The sequence below is a fragment of the Mirounga angustirostris genome, unplaced genomic scaffold (assembly GCF_029215605.1).
Source record: "Mirounga angustirostris isolate CCGP_5_RB_7025 unplaced genomic scaffold, mMirAng1.0.hap1 SCAF_8, whole genome shotgun sequence".
NCBI classification, from domain to species: domain Eukaryota; kingdom Metazoa; phylum Chordata; class Mammalia; order Carnivora; family Phocidae; genus Mirounga; species Mirounga angustirostris.
The window spans coordinates 88,675,899-88,695,746 of NW_026991716.1; the positions used below are offsets into that span (position 1 = coordinate 88,675,899).

General features: G+C 35.8%; 1 pseudogene; it reads right to left on the reverse strand.

The window, feature by feature from the left end:
• Positions 1-18,925: 18,925 nt before the first annotated feature.
• Positions 18,926-19,538, reverse strand: LOC123836482 (zona pellucida sperm-binding protein 4-like; annotated as a pseudogene).
• Positions 19,539-19,848: the final 310 nt, after the last annotated feature.

The following is a 19,848-nucleotide window of genomic DNA, read 5'->3' on the forward strand; positions in this document are numbered from 1 at the left end:
TGAAAAATAACATGTGCTATGTCTAATTTGTGCTTTATGTCATATTGTTATTGGTGTTTAACATTAGTATGGTTTTTATTATAGATTTCAAAGTTTAATTCCAAGAAGCCCTGATTCCAAGAGGGTCATTTCTGTCTATGGTAGGAATGGAGTTGGAGCAAGAGATCAGAGAAAAATACTCTGCATCTTTATCAGCAGATAAATTTATATATTTCTTCATGTATTTTGTTTATAAGTCTCCCTAAGATATAGATCAAGGGAAATTTTTAAGAATTTGGTGGAGGAGTCATGGAGATAGTGTAAGTAAGAAAGATATGATCAAATTTTAATTTTAGAATTATCTTCTGCCTCATGAAAAAAGGTAGGGAATGATGGGACTTGAAGTAATAATTCAATATGGAGATAAATACAGTATTCTGAAATAATGGATGAAGCCTACATAAATGCAACAGCAGTGATGATCATAAGGAGGGAACAGATTCAATACATATTAAGCAAGTAAAAATGATGTTTTTGTGAACTGTAGGATAGGAGGAAATAAGGAACAACTGGGGACTGTGGATGGAAGATGGAATACAGAATTAAAGACAAACTTTGGGTTTTAGTGATTATATGATAATGGGGACAAGAGTAGGTGTGATAAAAGTAATTTGTCTCACAACAGAAAGGATATCCTTTGGGTAGTGAAAAATTCTAATCCAAAGCATGTAGAAGATGTGAAAACTTGGGGTGCCTGGCTGGCTTAGTCAGACGAATATGTGACTCTTGATCTTGGGGTCATGAGTTTGAGCCCCACGTTGGGTGTAGAGATTACTAAAAAAAAAAAAAAAAAAAGAATAAACTTTAAAAAAAATGTGAAAGCTGAAGAGTCTTTCGGGAAAAGTTGAAGACCATGGAGTAAGTAAAATTGTTTAAAAACAATGTTTGATGACAGAAAGACTGCTAAGGATGAAACCCTGAGAGTTTTAGAAAATTGGCAAGAGGAGGAAAACCATCAAGGGATTGAGAATGAGTGTCCAAGGAGGGTAGGTAATGATCCAAAAGTAAATTATGTGCTGGAAACCAAAAAAGTGGGAGTCCAAAAAGGAAGAATCAAATATTGGAGAAAATATGAATAAGATGAGGTTTGAAAAATATTGATTAATTTTGTCAGGAAAAAGTTTATTAAGCAGCTTAAATTTCCATTTTGGAAATCATGGTGCAAGCTAGATTTTAGTTGTTTAAGAAGTAAAAGGAAAGCCAGAAAGGATGAAAATTAATATAACTCTCAATGAATAAATGAATAATAATGAATGAACAAAGAAAAGACATAATACAAACAGGACTCTACTCTGAACGCTCAACTGATTTGTCAAATTAGGTAAATGCTCTAAGATAATTTTACAGATCATCATAAAAATGAATGGAACTTACCAAATATTTGTGTCAAAAAGGATGGGCTAAAGTAAACTGCAGTAGAATTTCCACAGATGTCTATAGCTTAAAAAACATAGGTACAAAGCTGGAATCATCACAATTCTGGACTTGAAGTTTTACTACAAAGTTGTAGTAATCAAAACAGTATGGTATTGGCACAAAAACAGACACATAGATCAATAGGACAGAATAGAAAACCCAGAAAGGAACCCACAACTATATGGTCAATTAATCTTCGACAAAGCAGGAGAGAATATGCAATAAGAAAAAGACAGTCTCTTCAACAAATGGTGTTGGGAAAACTGGACAGTAGCAAGCACAAGAATAAAACTGGATTACTTTCTTACACCATACACAAATAAATTCAAAATGGATTAAAGACCTAAATGTGAAACCCGAAACCATAAAAATCCTAGAAGAGAACACAGACACTAACTTCTTTAACATTGGCTGTAGCAAATTTTTTTTCTAGATAAGTCTCCTGAGGAAAAGGAAACAAAAGCAAAAATAAACTATTAGGACTACATCAAAATAAAAAGATTCTGCACACCAAAGGAAACTAAAAGGCCACCTATGGAATGCTAGAAGAAACTTGAAGTACCAATATTTATATTTATCAAACTAGACTTTTTTGATCTGTATTGTTTTTATCCTGCTGTGGTGTCAGGGTAGTGCTGAACTCATGGAATGATTTTAAATATGCTCTCTCTATTCCATTATTCACAAGATTTTAATAAAGATTGTCATTAATTATTATTTTTTTAAATGCTTGGTAGAATTCACCAGTGAAACTATGTGGTCTTAGGCTTTTCTGTGCTGGGAGATTTTTGATTCCCAATTCAACTTTCATTCTTGTTACTGGTCTAAGAGTTCCTATTTCTTGGATTCAAGATTCATGATTCAATCATGGTAACCTGTGCATTTTTAGGAATTATTGTTTTTTTCTAAGTTATCTGATGTATCAGTATATGATTTCTTATAATAATCTGTTATCACACTATATTTCTGTGGTTGTCTGTTGTGTTGTTTTCTTTTCCATTGCTCATTTTGGTTTTTGAGTCTTCTCTCTTTTTTCTTAGTTAATATAGTTAAAGCATTGCCAATTTTATTTTATTTTTTTTTGGAAAAACCCATCATTAATTTCAATGTTATGTTATTGTTTATTCTGGTCTCTTATTTATTTCTGATTTTTCTTTGCTATTTCTTTCCTCTAATAAATTTCAGCTAAATTTCTTATTTTTCTAGTTCCTTGTGGTGTAATATTAAGTTGTTTATTTGAACTTTTTTCTCAATACAAGCCTTTATAGCATAAATTTCACTCTTAACACCTGCTTTTGCTGCATCTCATAGGTTTTGGAATATTGTGTTTTCTTTTTCTTTTTGTTTTGAGACATATTTAGATTTGCCATTTGATTTTTTGTTCAGCCCATTCCTTGTGCAGTAGTGTGTTGTTTAATATTTACATATTAAATACTTAATATTAGAGAGAGAGAGAGAAAGAAATCAAGAGAAAGGCTCTTAACAATAGAGAATAAGCTGATGGTTACCAAAGGGGAGAGGGGTGGGAGGTGGGTAAAATAGGTGATGGGGATTGAGTAGTGCACTTGTCTTGATGAGCACAGGGTGATATATGGAAGGGTTGAATCACTATATTGCATGCCTGAAATTAATATAACACTTTATGTTAACTAAAATAAATTAAAATATAATTTAAAAAATTTAAAAATATGTGGATCTATAATTCACAGTACATATCCATTGCAGGGATGCAAACTGAGATTCTATCTTGACACGTGCTTCCATAATTGTTAATGCAGAGAAAGGAGAATGGGTGCTTAGCAGAGGCTCTTAAGCTTCTACTTTACATTGACATTTCACTGGCCAATTTCCATAGTATGACTTTGCATATTTTATTTATTTATTTTTTATTTTTTTCATCCTTTATTCATTCTCTTTTTATTCATGTGTGTATATATACATATATATGCATATCTTGATTTTTTAATTTTATTATGTTATGTTAATCACCATACATTACATCATTAGTTTTTGCATAACCTTTGAAGAATTTTGCATAACTTTTAAAGAAGATACATAGGTGGAGGAGAGCCAGATATATTTGCTGCATGATGTCTACAATTTATAAACATATTTTCAGTTGTATTAAAGCAGTATGCCAGAAGCCACTATATCTCCCTCTGCTGATCCTCAACCTTCCTTTCTTGCAATGCACTCAACATCATCCCATGTAATTTTAATCTAAAGGCTGAAATGATTCCAAATGAGTCCAAAATTGCCACCTAAAAGTGGAAGGACCATTAGATTATACAGTTTAGAGTATGCGTCAATTTTTCCCTTGATATAGAGTCGTTAAGCATCTGCCTTCGGCTCGGGTCATGATCCCAGTATCCTGGGATCGAGCCCCTCATCGGGCTCCCTGCTCAGCGGGAGGCCTGCTTCTCCCTCTCTCACTACCCCCTGTTTGTGTTCCCTCTCTCACTTTAAAAATATATAAAAAAATATTTTATTTGAGAGCGAGAGCATGGGCGAGAGAGAACATGGGTGGGGGGAGTGCAGAGGGAGAGGGAGAAGCAGGCTCCCGGTGGAGCAGGCAGCCTGATGCTGGGTTAGATCCCAGGACACTGGGATCCTGGGAAGCTGAAGGTAGATACTTAACAAACAACCACGCAGGCATCCCTTTCCAAGGCTATTTTGAAAAGTTGAAGAAGCGTCTCTTAAAGTTTACCGACATCCTTAAGGTTGGCTCCATATTATCTTCAAATAATGCATTAGAAGCAGAATTTTCAGTGAAATTGGACATTACAAAAGCCTTTAATATTGGAACTTGGTGTAAATGGAATTTTAATGGCTTAAGGCTGGACCAGAAAAGCAGTGGATTTAGGGCCAAGGGGAAGAAGTATTTGGAAATCAACTGAGTAGCACAGCAGTGTAAAAATGAAGTATAGATTCATTCATAGCTACACAGAAACATCTACTATCACTATGATTCCAGAAGAATTTCTTCAAAAAGATTTAAGTTATATATGATTTATCTAAAGAATGAAAATTTATATACTGTAATGAAATGGTAATATTACACCTAGTATTTATATAATGATTTATACATTTCCATAGCTTTCAAATTCAAAAATCTCATGTGTGCATATGACCATAAATCACAAAAGCTTTAAATAATATGTGATTACACATGACTTTTTAAATAAATAAAACTTCAGTTAGTGATTAAGAATTCTAAGATAATCATTTGGAAGTACCCAAAATAAGCCATGGTAAATAAGCTACTCTGTTATAAATTATAGTTAATTCAAGAACTATGTTCAAGGAAAGATTTATTGTCATAGACATACTCATTATAAGAAACCACAGAGAAGCAAAATTACAGAGGAAAGCAAAGGTCAAACCCAGCACATCAGTTGAAAATAAATGGAGAAAATAGATGGAGAAATACAGTAAGGTTTGGCACTAGATCAATAGCCTTAGGGGCTGAACAATTCTAGGAGAAATGCTCCTAGTAATCACAAGTTCTGAACATGAACAAAAGCTGGTTGGTGTTAGGATTATAGTTCAATGTATCAGAATGTGCTGAGACTGCTTCTAAATGCAGTATGAATTCCATGTACATTGAAAGGAGTGTGAATTTAATGAGAACTCTTGACTAGTGAATTATATAAAATTATTCAGTGAGCAATAAGAAGGAGCATTTTCCATTAAATAATTTGATTATTTTTCACATCAACATTTTATCTTTAAAACTGGATGACTGGATTGACTGACCCTCACGTGGCTACTGGAAAACAGGCTGATTTCTTACCTTTCAGGTTGGCAATTCCTGTTTATAGTTATTAGAAATTGGTATTGGTATTGGTATTGGTCCTTAGCTCTGATAGCCCTGAATCTTAATATTAATCACATAGAAATTTCATAAAATCTACTGTTGATCTGGTTATATAATGTACTTGATATAAGATATCAAGCAAGTATAGAATACTATCTAAAAACTATTCTTTTTTTTAAGATTTTATTTATTCATTTCAGACACAGAGATACAGAGAGAGAGAGAGCGCATGAGCAGGGGGAGAGGCAGAGGGAGAGGGAAAAGCGGGCTCCACGCTGAGCCAGGAGCATGATGTGGGGCTTGATCCCAGGACCCTGGGATCATGACCTGAGCCGAAGGCAGACGCTTAACCATCTGAGCCACCCAGGCACCCCTAAAAACTGTTCTTTTAACTGTAAGCAAGTCTACATGAAAAATAATTATGAAAAGATAAGTGTTCTTAAAAATTTAGAAGCTTAAACCTATTCATTGGCCTCTGCACATCATATTCAGAGTAATCTTTTCTAAATGCAGATTTGCATATACCTGACCTGCTTAAAATTCTTTATTGCTTTAAAAAAAAAAAAAAAAAGAGGGAGACAAACCATAAGAGATTCTTAATCTCAGGAAACAAACTGAGGGTTGCTGGAGTGGAGGGGGGTGGGAGGTATGGTGTGGTTGGGTGATGGACACTGGGGAGGGTATGTGCTATAGTGAGTGCTGTGAATTGTATAAGACTGATGAATCACAGACCTATACCCCTGAAACAAATAATACATTGTATGTTAATTAAAAAAAAACAGTAAAAAAAATATTGGTCCAAACCATTGACCAGTAGATCAAGCAAAGCTGAGTTATTGGACTTAATGGTATTCAAAGAAAACATCACATGGAACCAAAAATAGTTCTGTCTCATCAGAATTTATGACACAATACATGCAGAGTTTCATGACTTAGACTTAAAATCACTTAGTGATTTTAAAACAGATCATCCTAGGCAGAGGACTAGTTGGAACTGAGCAGAGTTTATAACAAAGTAGCTTTGTATTGGTGGAAAAGCCTTAATAATCAAAATATTCATATGGGCAACGAAGCTAATTTAATTTTCTCATAGTCTAATCTTCCAGGAACAAATATTTGCTGGATCATGTAGCTAAATTATTTCATCAGTTACAAGTATGATTGAGCACAGAAACAGAGAAGTTTATTTGGTCACAGAATTGTTTAGCACAGAGAGAGTATAATTGGTCCACAAATTGTCTCATATGTTGGTTCAAATTCTCAGTCTTTTTTTGATCATTCATTGACTAAGCTGAATGGTAGATCATTTCCATCATGGAATGTGATCAGTATAGTTTTATATCATTGTCTGATAAATCTGAGTCATGCATGGAGTTTTTGACTGTATTGTTCCAAACAGATTTTCTTGTTTTTCTTTGGAAGATGATTTATTGCATCATTTAAAGGACAGTGACTGTACAGCAGCAATAAAGATTCTGGAGAGGATGCACACTTAAGTAATATAATACAGACAGTATTAGGGGAAAGATTATGATTATAGTTTGCCATTGATTTCCAAACAGGGAGCCAAGAGTGCTAAACTTAAACCACTAGAACTGATCCCATCCCTAATCTAATAACTTGTAGACTAGCTAGAAGGGCTTTAGTTTTCTGTCTGGGCTGTAGCTATGATTGCTATATTTTTACAAGTCACTTTATGTTTGACTTCAACCACTCAGGTAAAATAATAATGATATCAAAAGAAGCTGAGTTGTGCCTCTGAGAAAAATCTCAATAGTTGGTTGATTACGTTGTATGGTGTACCAAATCAAGAGTAAATAATAACCAACTATTGCATTCACAAAAGAACAACGGAATAAAAAAACAGCAATACTAAAACTAGAGACATTGGGTTGCCTGGATGGCTCAATTAAGCATTTGCCTTTGCCTCAGGTCATAATCCCAGGGTCCTGGGATCAAGCCCCATGTCAGGCTTCCTGCTCAGTGGGGAGCCTACTTCTCCTTCTCCCTCTGTCCCTCTCCCCGCTTGTTCTCTCTCTCAAATAAATAAATAAATAAAATCTTTAAAAAAAATTATAATTTGTCTCTCATGCAGATCTCATTCTTTGCTTCTTGGGTGATAGAGGTTTACTTAATAGCCCTCTTGATAAAAATTCTTGGGATGTATATTAGTCTGCTGGGTTGCTATAACCAAGTACCACAGACTGGATTAATTAAACAATGGACATCTATTTTATCACAGTTCTGGAAGTCAGAAGTCTGAGTTTAGGGTATCAGCAGAGTTGCTGTCTACTGAGGGTCAAGAGGGAAGGATCCATCCAGGCCTTCACTATGGTTTACGGATGGTCATCTTTTCCCTTTGTCTTTATGTTGTCTTCCCTTTGTTCATGTCGGTATCCAAATTTTCTTTTCTTATAATGACACCAGTCATATTGGATTATGACTCAACCTAATTACCTAATTTTAACTTAATTACCTGTATAAAGACTCTATCTCCAAAAACAGTCACATTCTGAGGTAGTATGGATTAGGACTTCAACATATGAATTATTGGGGTAGCACAAATCAGCCCACAACATTCTACCTTCTTACTCCCCCAAATTCATGTCCTTCTCACATTCAAAATATATTCACCCTATTCCAAAAGTTACCAAAAGTCTTATCTCATTCTATCATCAAAGCTTAGTCCAAAATCTTATCTAAAATATTAATCAGAAATGGGTGAGACTTGAGTTATGACTCATCCTGAGCTGTGAACTTGTGAAACTAGACAAGGTATGTGCTTCTAAAATACAATGGTGGGGGCGCCTGGGTGATTCAGTCGTTAAGCATCTGCCTTTGGCTCAGGTCATGATCCCAGGGTCCTGGGATTGAGTCCCACATTGGGCTCGCTGCTAGGCAGGAAGCCTGCTTCTCCCTCTCCCACTCCCCCTGCTTGTGTTCCTGCTCTCACTGTCTCTCTCTCTGTCAAATAATTAAAATCTTTTAAAAAAAATTAAAATTAAATAAATAAATAAAATACAATGGTGGGGCAGGCGTAGGTTAAACATACCCAATCTAAAAGGGATAAATCATAAAGAAGAAAGGGATCACAAGTGCCAAGTAAGTCTAAAATATACCAGGGCAAACATACTATCAGATTTTTTATTTTAATTAAGATAACTTTTTAGAGCAGTTTAAGTTTCAGCAAATTGAAAGAAAAGTAAAGATATTTCCCATCTTATCTCTGCCCCACACATGCCTACCCTCCCCCATTATTAACATCCCCCCACTTGAGTGATACATTTGTTATAATTGATAAACCTACATTGACATATCATAATCACCCAAAGTCCATAGTTTATATTAATTTACTCTTGGTGTTGGACAGTCTATGAGTTTGGACAAATTTATGATGACATGTATCCACCATTGCAGTATTATACAAAATAGTTTCTCTGTCCTAAAAATCCTCTGTGCTCTACCTATTCATTCCTCCTTTTTACTGTCCACATATTTTTGCCTTTTTCAAATGCCTTAGAATTAAAATCATAAAGTATATATATTGTCTTTTCATATTGGCTTTTTTTCACTTAGCAATATGCGCTTAAGTTTCCTCCTTGTCTTTTCATGGCTTGATAGTTCATTTCTTTTTAGCATTCCATTGTCTGGATGTACCACAGTTTATCTATCCATTACCTACTGAAGAACATCTTGATTGCTTCCAAGTTTTGGCAATTATGAATAAGGCTGCTATCAACATCCATATGCAGGTTTTTGTGTGCCCATAAATTTTCAGCTCCATGGGGTAAATATCAAGGAGTATGTTTCCTGGATCACATGGCAAGAGTATATTCAGTTTTATAAGAAACCATCAAACTGTCTTCCAAAGTGACATTACCATTTTGCATTCTCACCACAATGAATGTGAATTGCTCCACATCCTTGTCAGCATTTAGTATTGTCAGTATTCCTGATTTTGGCCATTCTAATAGGTGTGTAGTAGTATCTCATTGTTTTAATGTGTATTTCTCTGATAACAAATGATGTGGAACATCTTTTCATATGCTTACTTGCCAACTGTATATCTTCTTTGTTGAGGTCTTTAGGTCTTTGTTCCATTTTTTAATTACCTGTTCAGTTTTTAAGAGTTCTTTGTGTGTGTGTGTATATATATATATAGACATATATATATATATATTTTATATTTTGATAAAGGGCTACTATAAAAATATAGCATATTTTATCAAAATATAAAGGACTATGTGTTTTATAGCAGCCTTTAACATCTGTTTCTTTCATAAATACTTTCTCCTAATCTGTGACTTTCATTCTCATTTTCTGGATATTGTCCACAGAGCAGATGTTTTTAATTTTAATGAAGTCCAGTTTATCAATTCTTCCTTTGTTCTTATATAATGTCATCTTGAGATTCATTTTGTTTGTTTTCCTTCTATCAGGGATCACAAGTTCTGTGTTGCCTTTGTCTAATTTCTGATGACAGTTATTTCACATATTTTATGAAGCTTTCTATTTATAGTCAGTGAGAGTTTCACTCCATGTATTTCAGTCCATCTACCCTAGTGGTCTAGAGAGAGGATATGGAAATCACTGCCTTTAGCAAGTCAAATCCCTTCCCTGTTTTTCCAGTTCTTCATCTTTGAAAATCTTTGCACTACCTTGATTTTACTCATTAAGTCATCTGCACCATTGGTTTGAACATCTGCAAATATAGAAGACAACTTTGATCATCCCAAGTGAAGATGGTAGAGAAGCAAGAGCAGAACGGGAGCAGCCCTTTTCATATCTGATTTTCCTCAAACAACTAGGCCAGAAGCCTCTTGCTCAAGATTAATACTACCAGTTTATTTATGCTGGTTCAAAAGAACTCTCCACTCATTACTTCCTTCTTATCTTGATCCTCACCACCACCACTCTTGTAGTTCTTTAGGACCTTGGTGGAATGAGCCAAGAATGTACTCTATTTCAGTATTTAGTAGGATCCTAGAACAAAACTGAACTAGTGAATGAGAAATTTGTTTATTGAGACCAGAGGGAGTGAAAAGAACTAATTTCTTTTCTTATTAAGATACATTCTGATTCAATCAATCAGATGGAGGTATACTTTTTCCTAAGAGTTTTCAGGATAATCAGTTATAGATTTTCATTCATTGTCAAAATAATAACCATTAATCAGTCATCAAATGAACTTTATGTATGGTTGCCATAGTTTTTGTTTTTGTTTTTGTTGTTATCCACCCCCCAGTTCTCCTCCCAAAAGAAAACTGAAGTCTCCCTCTCTAACTTGTTTATTAATAATGTTGCAAATTATCTCTTAGGACTAGATTTAGACAAATGACTAGTTTCAACCAATAAGTTGCTTTTATAATTTTAAATTTTATAAGGACATATTCCCAAAGCAGGGAAACTTATTTGGTCACTTTTTTGATGAATTTAATTGATATGTACAAGGAATATTTCCTTATCTGAATTTGATTCTCACATATTGCATTTTTAGAATATAGATTTCTTTATCTTATCCACAAGTATCTATCTGCATGCTGTGCTTATTCTTTTCAATTAGCACCTCCCACACCTCAGATGTATTCTTATTTCTTCCATTATTGTTCTATGCCCCAGAGGTTTACCTCAAGACATTGCATTTCTTGTGCTCCTCCTTTAGCTAGTATGCCATTGTATTCAGCCAATGGGAGATATTGACAGGAGATGGGGAGGTGAGAGACAAAGAGAAATTGGGATAGTCTTCCCTCTTGTCCTCTGCTCCAGGCTGTGTTTGGCAACAGCTGAATCTCTCTTGGACTAATTTTATTTCCTTTTGTCCACTACTCGGTAATTCTAACTCTGTCTGGATTCCAAAAGCATAATTTTCCAAATTTATCTCTTTATTCTTAAGGGTGATAGCAATTTTTAGATATTGTTAGTCTGGTTGTCTTAATATCCCTTATTGGGTGTCAACTTTTACCACATGTCTAAAAGTTGTCCTTTTATTATATTCTCTTGAATTATTTGAACTGGTTTCTATTTTTTAATGGGACCATGACAGATACTTATACATCATATAAGGTTCTGTTTTTACAAGGAGTAGGAAAGCAGAAGCTTATTTTTGGCAGACCTAGAGAAAGGATGCTATGTCAGGGAGCTATGGGAGAAAACCCCATAGTTAATTGTTTCCTTGAGTGATTCAGAGGTTCTGGTTATAGTTTACTCATCACCTTTATGTTTTTTATTTTTCTTTAATTCAATCCATTTATTCTCTCTTAAGTGATTTTCATTAGCAGTACATGCTACCTTCATTTTTTCTCTAGTTTTGGTTCATTTGTTTATTTTGTTTGTGCTTGGTGGCTAGCCTCTCTTTATTCCTTAGGTTTCAGGGCAGATCATTTTTTCAGGAAGACTTTCCCTGATTTTTCCATATAAAAAAGCATCTGCCCCTATCACTCTTTGCTATATCCACTTGTTCATTTTCTCATCTCATTTACAATTTCATTCCTTTTCTTTTTGTGTCTCCTTATTTATTATTCATCTCTCATCATCTTCTGAAGATGCACAGTTCATGAGAGCAGAGTCTTTCCTTTATGTTTTTATTCATCATTAAACTCCTAGTATGTAAAATGTAAAGGCTGCCACACAATCATTGTTCAAAGAAAACAATAATGCTTCAGAATACAAGTAAAACTGTTTGGAGAAAGGCAGTTATTACTAATCCAGGCTTATATTTTGGGACAAAAATTCTTAAGTATTATCTGCTTTAAGAGTATCAGAATGTCTTTAGTTAGTGACAGTGTGACTCCTTTAAGTAGCAAATAGAACAAGGATCCACAAGCTGAACTACAGCTGTGAAGACAAGAAAATATACTATTGATGTTAACATAATCCTGACGTAATTTGTACCCACAGATTGGGGAGATATGAAGGCATGAATTGCACACTCTTAAAAATTAATTTTGACATCTAATTTAAATAAAAATAAGATAACTTTAAGGCCCATTAGTAATTTTACTCACTGATAATTTCTGTGCATTCTAATTATGATATCCAAAAATCAGATATAGATTTTAGATTATGTTATTTAAATGAATTTTTTTTCTTACTAGAACTCTGATAAAATACTTAAAATTCTTTTTCTCAGAAGAAGTAATGAGTGGAATTAGAAATGCCTCTTTATGCTGTGTACAGACCTTCCAAACAGAGATGAATTAGTCTCTCTGCTATCTGGTCCCTGAGCACTATTTAAAATGATCAAATGTACTTATGATCACAGAAACTCTCCAGTGAAGTTTTGTAGTCCATCAGTGCATAAAATCAGCATTTTTTCAATTAGTGTAAAAGACTGAGTGGCTGCATGATTTTATCTAGTAAGAGGAAGATGACTGAATTAGTAAGAAAGCTGGTCTCTAGTGGGGAAAGCCAGATCAGTAGATGGTATTAACTTCATTTTTTTTCTATTCATATCACTGCATAGTGAATTGAATAATAAGTGAGTTGGGATATTGAAACTAAACCATACTAAAGGTATTTGTCTTATGAAATTTAAAACTGGAATGTATCTGAATAGTACATTTATTTTTTCTCTCACCTTGAATATACTATTATATGAGCTATGCCAATGTACTCTATATTAAGTAGGATTTAGTGGGAAAAGTACCAAGAGATTTGGAATAAGGGGTACCTGGGTTTGATTTACTCTATTCTCATTGCCATGTCAACATAGTTATACTGTGCATGCATACATACAATCTTGGTGGACTTATAAGGACAATTTAATGATTCCATTTTAAATGTGATATCCAGAAGAATTTATAAGTGGTGCTAAAACTGTGGCCTCTGTAATATGTCCTTAACTTACATTCACATAGGAGAATAGAAAACCACTGTCCTGAATAGCTGCCTTTTAGAAAATAGAAGCTAGAAGACTTTTCGTCAGTACTTCCTTTTGCTCAGATAATAAAATTCACAAGCAGATTTTTTTTATGCACTGCCATTAATAGCCCTTTAAGTTTCACTTTGAGTCCCCATTTTTCTTCTATTTCTCCATTTTCTTACAGCACCCAGAAATTGTTCACCTTCAGTTGTTTCTCACTATTTCTCTACCTATGCTCCTTATGTTTTAGTCTCATAACATAGAAATGAAATGAATTTAGTTATTAATGAGAAATGAAAAATTGTTGTTAGTTTTATTCATTCTTCTTTTACTCTAGATTAGATAAGGAATACTCACACACAGAGTTTCTAGTTATCCAATATACAGAAGTCTCAGCAGTAAACAATAGGCACGATGCTACAGGTAAGAAGACCTTTAAGGAAGTTTGGCAGCACAGTCATGGAGGCCTTATGAGAGGAGCCAGCAATGAGAAGATAAAGTGTAGAGTGAAATTGGTAACTTTGGCAGCCATATTTGTTATGAGATGTAGATTAATAAGATTAAGTTAAGGAGACAATCAACTGTTGAGGGAGATATAACAGAAATATTGGCTGTAGAATAAGAAGGCAGTGTAAAGCCATAAGCAAAAAGAACAAAATACATTTTGGGGGGCGTGGAATTAGAGTCCAATGTCAGAGTACTATGATAAACAAATCTGATCAAGTCTGAATAAACTCTGAATTCATTACTTACTGATAAAAGTATTGTTCAAAATCTTTATGAATAAACCAAGGATTGATCCAATAATATAGTTTTCACATGCAATTTTCTCATCGCCCACATTCTCTATCCCCTTAACTCTGGGAACCTCCAACACACCCCTTCAATAAATTATCTTTGTGCCTATAAAGTTTTATCTGAAGCCCCTCATACAGATTTATCTGTTTTCTAAAATTCCAATAACACTTTTTATAGTACTTAATACATTGTCAATTTTAATGTACTTGTCACCTAGACAAGGGAGGACAGAAGATACACACCCAGAGTAAGTTTACTCTGCTCAGGTCAAGGATGAAGAATCACTCCTGAAAAGAGAGAAACTATTATGGAAGTGCTTCTAGAAAATGTTATTATTACTAACAGAAAGGAAACAGATACAGAGTAAAAATGCCTTACTATTAGGTGTTTTCTCTTAGGCCTTGATCTCAGTTATTTTCTCCAGCTCAAGTGTTCTGTATTAGCCTGGGTTTAGTAAGGAAGTTCTTCTAAGCAGAAAAGGACTTTATACATGAACTGGGTTCTTTCAGAATTATCAAGTGGAATGAAGAAAGTTGAGTGAGCTACCACAAATGTGTTAGAATTTTGCCTTGTATTTTCCTGAGGCAGATCCCGAGGGAATGAAGGATGAAGGAGGATCCGTACAGGTTATCAGGGAGAGTTCAGTTGGAAAAAAAGAAACTACATTAGCTATCTCAACAGAGAAAATTTAATATAAGAAATTGGTTAAATAGATATTGGGGAACTTAAATGGCAGAAGGGGAAGAAATGAAGTAAGGCAGGAGGAATAAATGAGAGAATGGGTATTGCCTTTAGATATGGGAAAAAGCTTTGGAGTTCTCAGAACCTAGAGGCCAAGAGTAGCATCTACACAGATTTGGGAATCAGGCGGGTGAAGAGAGGTTGCCAAGCCAGCTAGTCTGGTAAACCAGAGGTGGCCAGGGGGGAATCTATAGATAATAACTAAGACCTTTGAGCAAGGAGTAATGCCTAGTACTTTAGAAGCTCAAAATAAGGTCCCACAGAACCAGGGCTGAGACACTACTCAGGAGATAGCATCATCTGTTAATGTTGGCATCACATCTTTTCAGATGTGTAGAGCTGGAAGTCAGCTTAATTCTGGTAACCCCCCAGAGGGGAGGGGTGGTGATGAGGATGGTTCCGAAAGAGCCAAACTATTCTAGGAATTCAAAACCACTGCTGCAGCAAGGGGGAAGCAACATTGATAAAGTGACACTGAGAGGAACAACAAGCATTGACAAGTCCCTTCTTTCCTCTTTTTGCCTCAGTCTCTCTCCAGTGCCTGTATTGAAAAAGCATAAGAGGAATCCACATGACAAAGAATTATACATTGCAGAATCCCCACTGCAGTATCAAAAATCAATGTATAAAAGTATAGACTTAAAGCTGAGATTCAAATAGTTTTCTAACCAGCATGAATAAGACACATAATTTTAAACTCTAATTAGGACTCCTAACCCTGAGAAATATCCTAGCTTTATGGATCAGTTCATGACAGAGATAAAGCACATTTGGCTTTATAGCTGCAGAGAGAGTAAGCTAAGTAGTGATAATTAAGCACTAAATATTACAATATAATAATTGACTTATTACATTGCCATGAGCTATTTTATAAACCCACTTTATAACTTGTTCTCCTTGAAAGGGATAGGGGTTGGGCAGTGGCAAATGCTAAAAATGCAACAATGATATTGTGATATATTAAGGATGATCACATACTGTTTGCTACTCCTCCACTCATAGGCAGACTCTAATTCCCTCTCTTGAACCTGGGCTGGCCTGTATGATTTGACCAATCAAATACAGCGACAATGACATTCTGGGACATTGAAGCAAGGACATAAAGAATCTCTCCAGCCTCCACCTGGGCCTCATTGTCTTAGGGATCTCTGAGTTGCCATGGCAGAAGTCTGATGACAACAGTGGTGAGGCTTAATGTAGATTCTCTGATTGAGAGTCCCAGCTAAGCCCAGCTTTGGAACTATCTCTGCCAAGGCACAAAACATGGGAGGCCAGATATCTTGGATCATCCAAGGCAGCCCTCTGCCAGCTGAAAACCACTTAGCGACATCTATTAGCAACATGTGAAACGGAAAAGTCAGCCTGCCTGAACTCATGACCCACAAACTGATGAGGTAGAATAAAATGATCATTGTTTCAAGCCAATAAATTTTGGGATAGTTTGTTATGTAGCAATAGATAGTGGGGCGGATCTACATAAGATCAGAGATATTCAGAATTTCCATTAGTTTTTTTAAGGCAACACATGCAAGGTTGAGTGTTAGTTTTCCAGTTTACTCCAAATAGCCTTTTCCACAGTATTCTCGAAAGAGTAAATAGACACAAAAATGAGAGGAAGTGATAGAAGCAAGTAGCATATAGTAAATAAAACAAAAAGAAAAAAAAAACACAAACAAAATAAAGAATATACTTCTCTATATTCTCAGGGGAAAATGGACTCAGAATAAATAGAGAAATATGAGGTAATAAAATGACAGGAAGAATGGGAAAGTGAGGTGTATAATTTTTTTTAGATACAGAAGGTCTTCTGATTTACTGTAAGATAAAAAAGTTTTTGAAAGACCAATATTTCTAGAAACAACTTCAAAATTAGGATAATGTTTAAAAACAGTATATGGTAGTATCAGAAACCTGGAACCAACGGGATTAGAGGGACAGAGATCACAAGGAAGGGATAATTTAGGAAAGGCCAGCTAATGATCTGCAGCTTTTTACCTGGAAACAGTTGGTGAAGCAGAAACTGTGCAGAGTGGGAGATTTAATATAAGCCTAAAAACTCTAAGTGGAGAAGGAATTTTTTTTTCAGTCTTATAGTTCTAGGAAGAAAGATTAAAATATAGAACCCTTCCAGAAAGGGTCCCTGGTGAAACATTAGGCTCTTAGTTGAAAGCCGTGGACTATACCCTATGAAAAAGAGCAAAGCAGATATAAAATGAGCCTTACACTAACTGCAACCCACCTTCAATTTATCTCAATCCCTGACTGGATTAAGATGATAAACCCCCACTTTTCTCTGGCTAGCAGTGAAAAAAGTGAGCCCTCTCTAGAGACAGATAACATCAAAATGTGCAAAGTCATTAAAGATATACTTCAGTTCAGCTACTGAATAATTTTGATATGAATTCAGGTTCTTATTTTAGCTTCAAAACACTTGCTGTATTTATCATTTGTGTACAGGACATCATAAAGTGGCACCCATGTTCCCTGTCTCATGGTGATCGTGACTTTACAAAATACTTTCCCCTTCCTGGACCTGCAACTTTCTTTGTTGACCAAGAGAACATTGCACCCTTCATTATGCAATGTTAAATTGCATTCTGTCTTGCTAGCAGTATCTCTGTAGGGATTCTCCTTGTTCTTTTGATGAAGTAAGCCAACATGTGGCAAGAAATAGCAGGTAACCTCTAGGAGCTGAGAGCTGTCTATAGGTAGGAAGAAGCCAGGGTCCTCAGTTTTACCAAAAAACAAGAAAAAGAAGAAGGAAGAGAGAAGGAGGAGAAGGAAAAGGAGAAGAAAATGGACAAGAAGGAGAGGAAGGGGAAGAAGGAGGAGTAGGGAAAGAGAAAGAAGAGAATTATTCCAGGAATCTGAGCTTGGAAATCGATTTTTCCTCAGTTGAGCCTCTACATAGGAATCCAACTCTGGAAAACACTTTGCTTGTGGCCTTGCAGAGAACCGAGGTAAGTTATGACCAAGTTTTGATGCACAGAAATTTTCAGATAATAAGCATGTATTTTTTTATGGTACTAAGTTTATGGTACTGGTTATGCAATAATAGATAGCTAATACATAGTCTTAAATGTTTTAATATTTGTTTATTTGTTTAATGAGATAGTCTTCTGACTTCTCCAGTGGCTCCAAAAGGGCAAGTTAATGTTCTTATTCTGGCTGGTAGTCTTCGTCAGTGGTTACTTTTATTTTTCAGCTCATTGAAATCAGTTATGCTTGTTGGAATGCCCCAAGTGTGGTGGCACTACAACAAGGTAGAGGGTAAAGCTGTCTTGTGTTGGTTGGCAGAATGGTAGCTTGGCCATCTGCCACCCGCTAATGCACTTTCAGGAAGCCTTCATCCTACCAGATCTCTCTATAACTTCCAAATTTCAGGAAGAAGATGGCCAGTAAACAATTCCAAATATTTAGTAGATTTTTTGGAATTAATAAGCTTAAGAAAAATCCCATAGGGTCATTTTTTACTTTCTGCAAATGTCAAGAATTTCTAGGGAGGAAGCTTCATCTGTCACATTTACATTCTAGCTTCAAGACTTTTTTCCTGGTACTCAAGCTGCTCATCAGTTCAAGAAGGTAAAACTCATGCAGATATGTTTCCTTCCAATAGTACCCAAAAATTAAAGTCTCACTTTCCATCTCAGAAGCCATTTGATGCAGACAGCTAGAAAGGGCATGTCCTAGAGGGCTAACCCTCTCTTTTTTAATGCAATCTGTTTTCATTAATACATTGGCCATAAGTAATTCGTGTCTAATTTCCTGATAGTGAAGTAGGACACTAACAAGGCTCCACAATTAAGTCCTAAAAAGGCCTGCCACCTTCAGAGCTATGGAGTCTATAGGAGAACTTGAGTATTTTTTTTAAAGATTTTATTTATTTATTTGAGAGAGAGAGAATGAGAGAGAACACATGAGAGGGGATAGGGTCAGAGGGTAAAGCAGACTCCCTGCCGAGCAGGGAGCCCGATGCGGGACTCAATCCAGGGACTCCAGGATCATGACCTGAGCCGAAGGCAGTTGCTTAACCAACTGAGCCACCCAGGCGCCCGAGAACTTGAGTATTTACGGGGGTTTTCTGAAGAGTCCTTAGTGGCTTGGAGTAGAATTATGGGATTCTAACGAGAAATGCCAACAGTACTGTTCTAAAAATGGATGTCAACACTTCATCTTCATGACAGGTTATCATACACGATGGCGTCCCAGTAGGCTGACAGACCAATGCATTGCAGTGCAGATACACCAGGGTCCTAAGTTCCAGCTTTGCCATGGAGTTTGCAACGTTGAGTGAAAATGCTGAAGTGCTAGTGGTGAGAAGGAAATGGTAGATCCAAGCTTTCTGCACAAGGGCCCATTGGGTTGGTTAATTATCTCTGGGTTTGAGGCATCCCTTCCCCAGCATGGGCCACTGTAGCTGATGCAGAAGATTTGTACTGGATGTGGCCCAATGCTGACACAGGATCAGCCCTAGGTAAGAGCCTGTTCTGTGACAGAAGGAGACCTCCACATAAATGGTATCATGAAGTAACCATCACTGGGTAGTCATCAGCAATGTGGTTGGAGCTGTTGTCTTTATCTTCAGCAGTCTGAAGTCCCAGAGTGAGGGATTCAGCTAGGTGTCTGGAACGGGTGGAGGGAGAGTAAGAACCAGGACGTTAACTGGGAAGATGCTGCTCCTTACAGAGTAGCTACAGTTGACTCCAAAACTGAAGATATTTTCATGAGTGATAGAACCATGGCTCCAAGTTTTCACATCCCTAGCTGCAACCAGCTCATTTTCATTTACTGCCTGATCTGTGGTGATCTGTCTGTGGAACCACAGGAAGTAAATGGAAACCAGAACAGGGCATGTTTTGCCATCATGGAGCTAAAGAGGTAGTCAGCTGCATTCAAGTTAACTTCCTATCAAAATCCTCATTGGTAAAATAGCTTCCATCTTAAGAACAAAAATGTCAATCTTATTTTTCTACAGACTCTTCTCTCCCCAAGTTTCTGATTCATATTTCTGTACCTTCTTATAGACAAACAACTCAAAAGTTGTTTTTTTTTTTCCATTTTAATTTTCATCCTGAGCTTTCTGTGCCCTCTATTTACAAACTTTTCTCTTCAATTGGGTTTTATCCTTACCATTCTATCAAAACAACTTTTGTCAAGGTCAACAATGACCTTCATC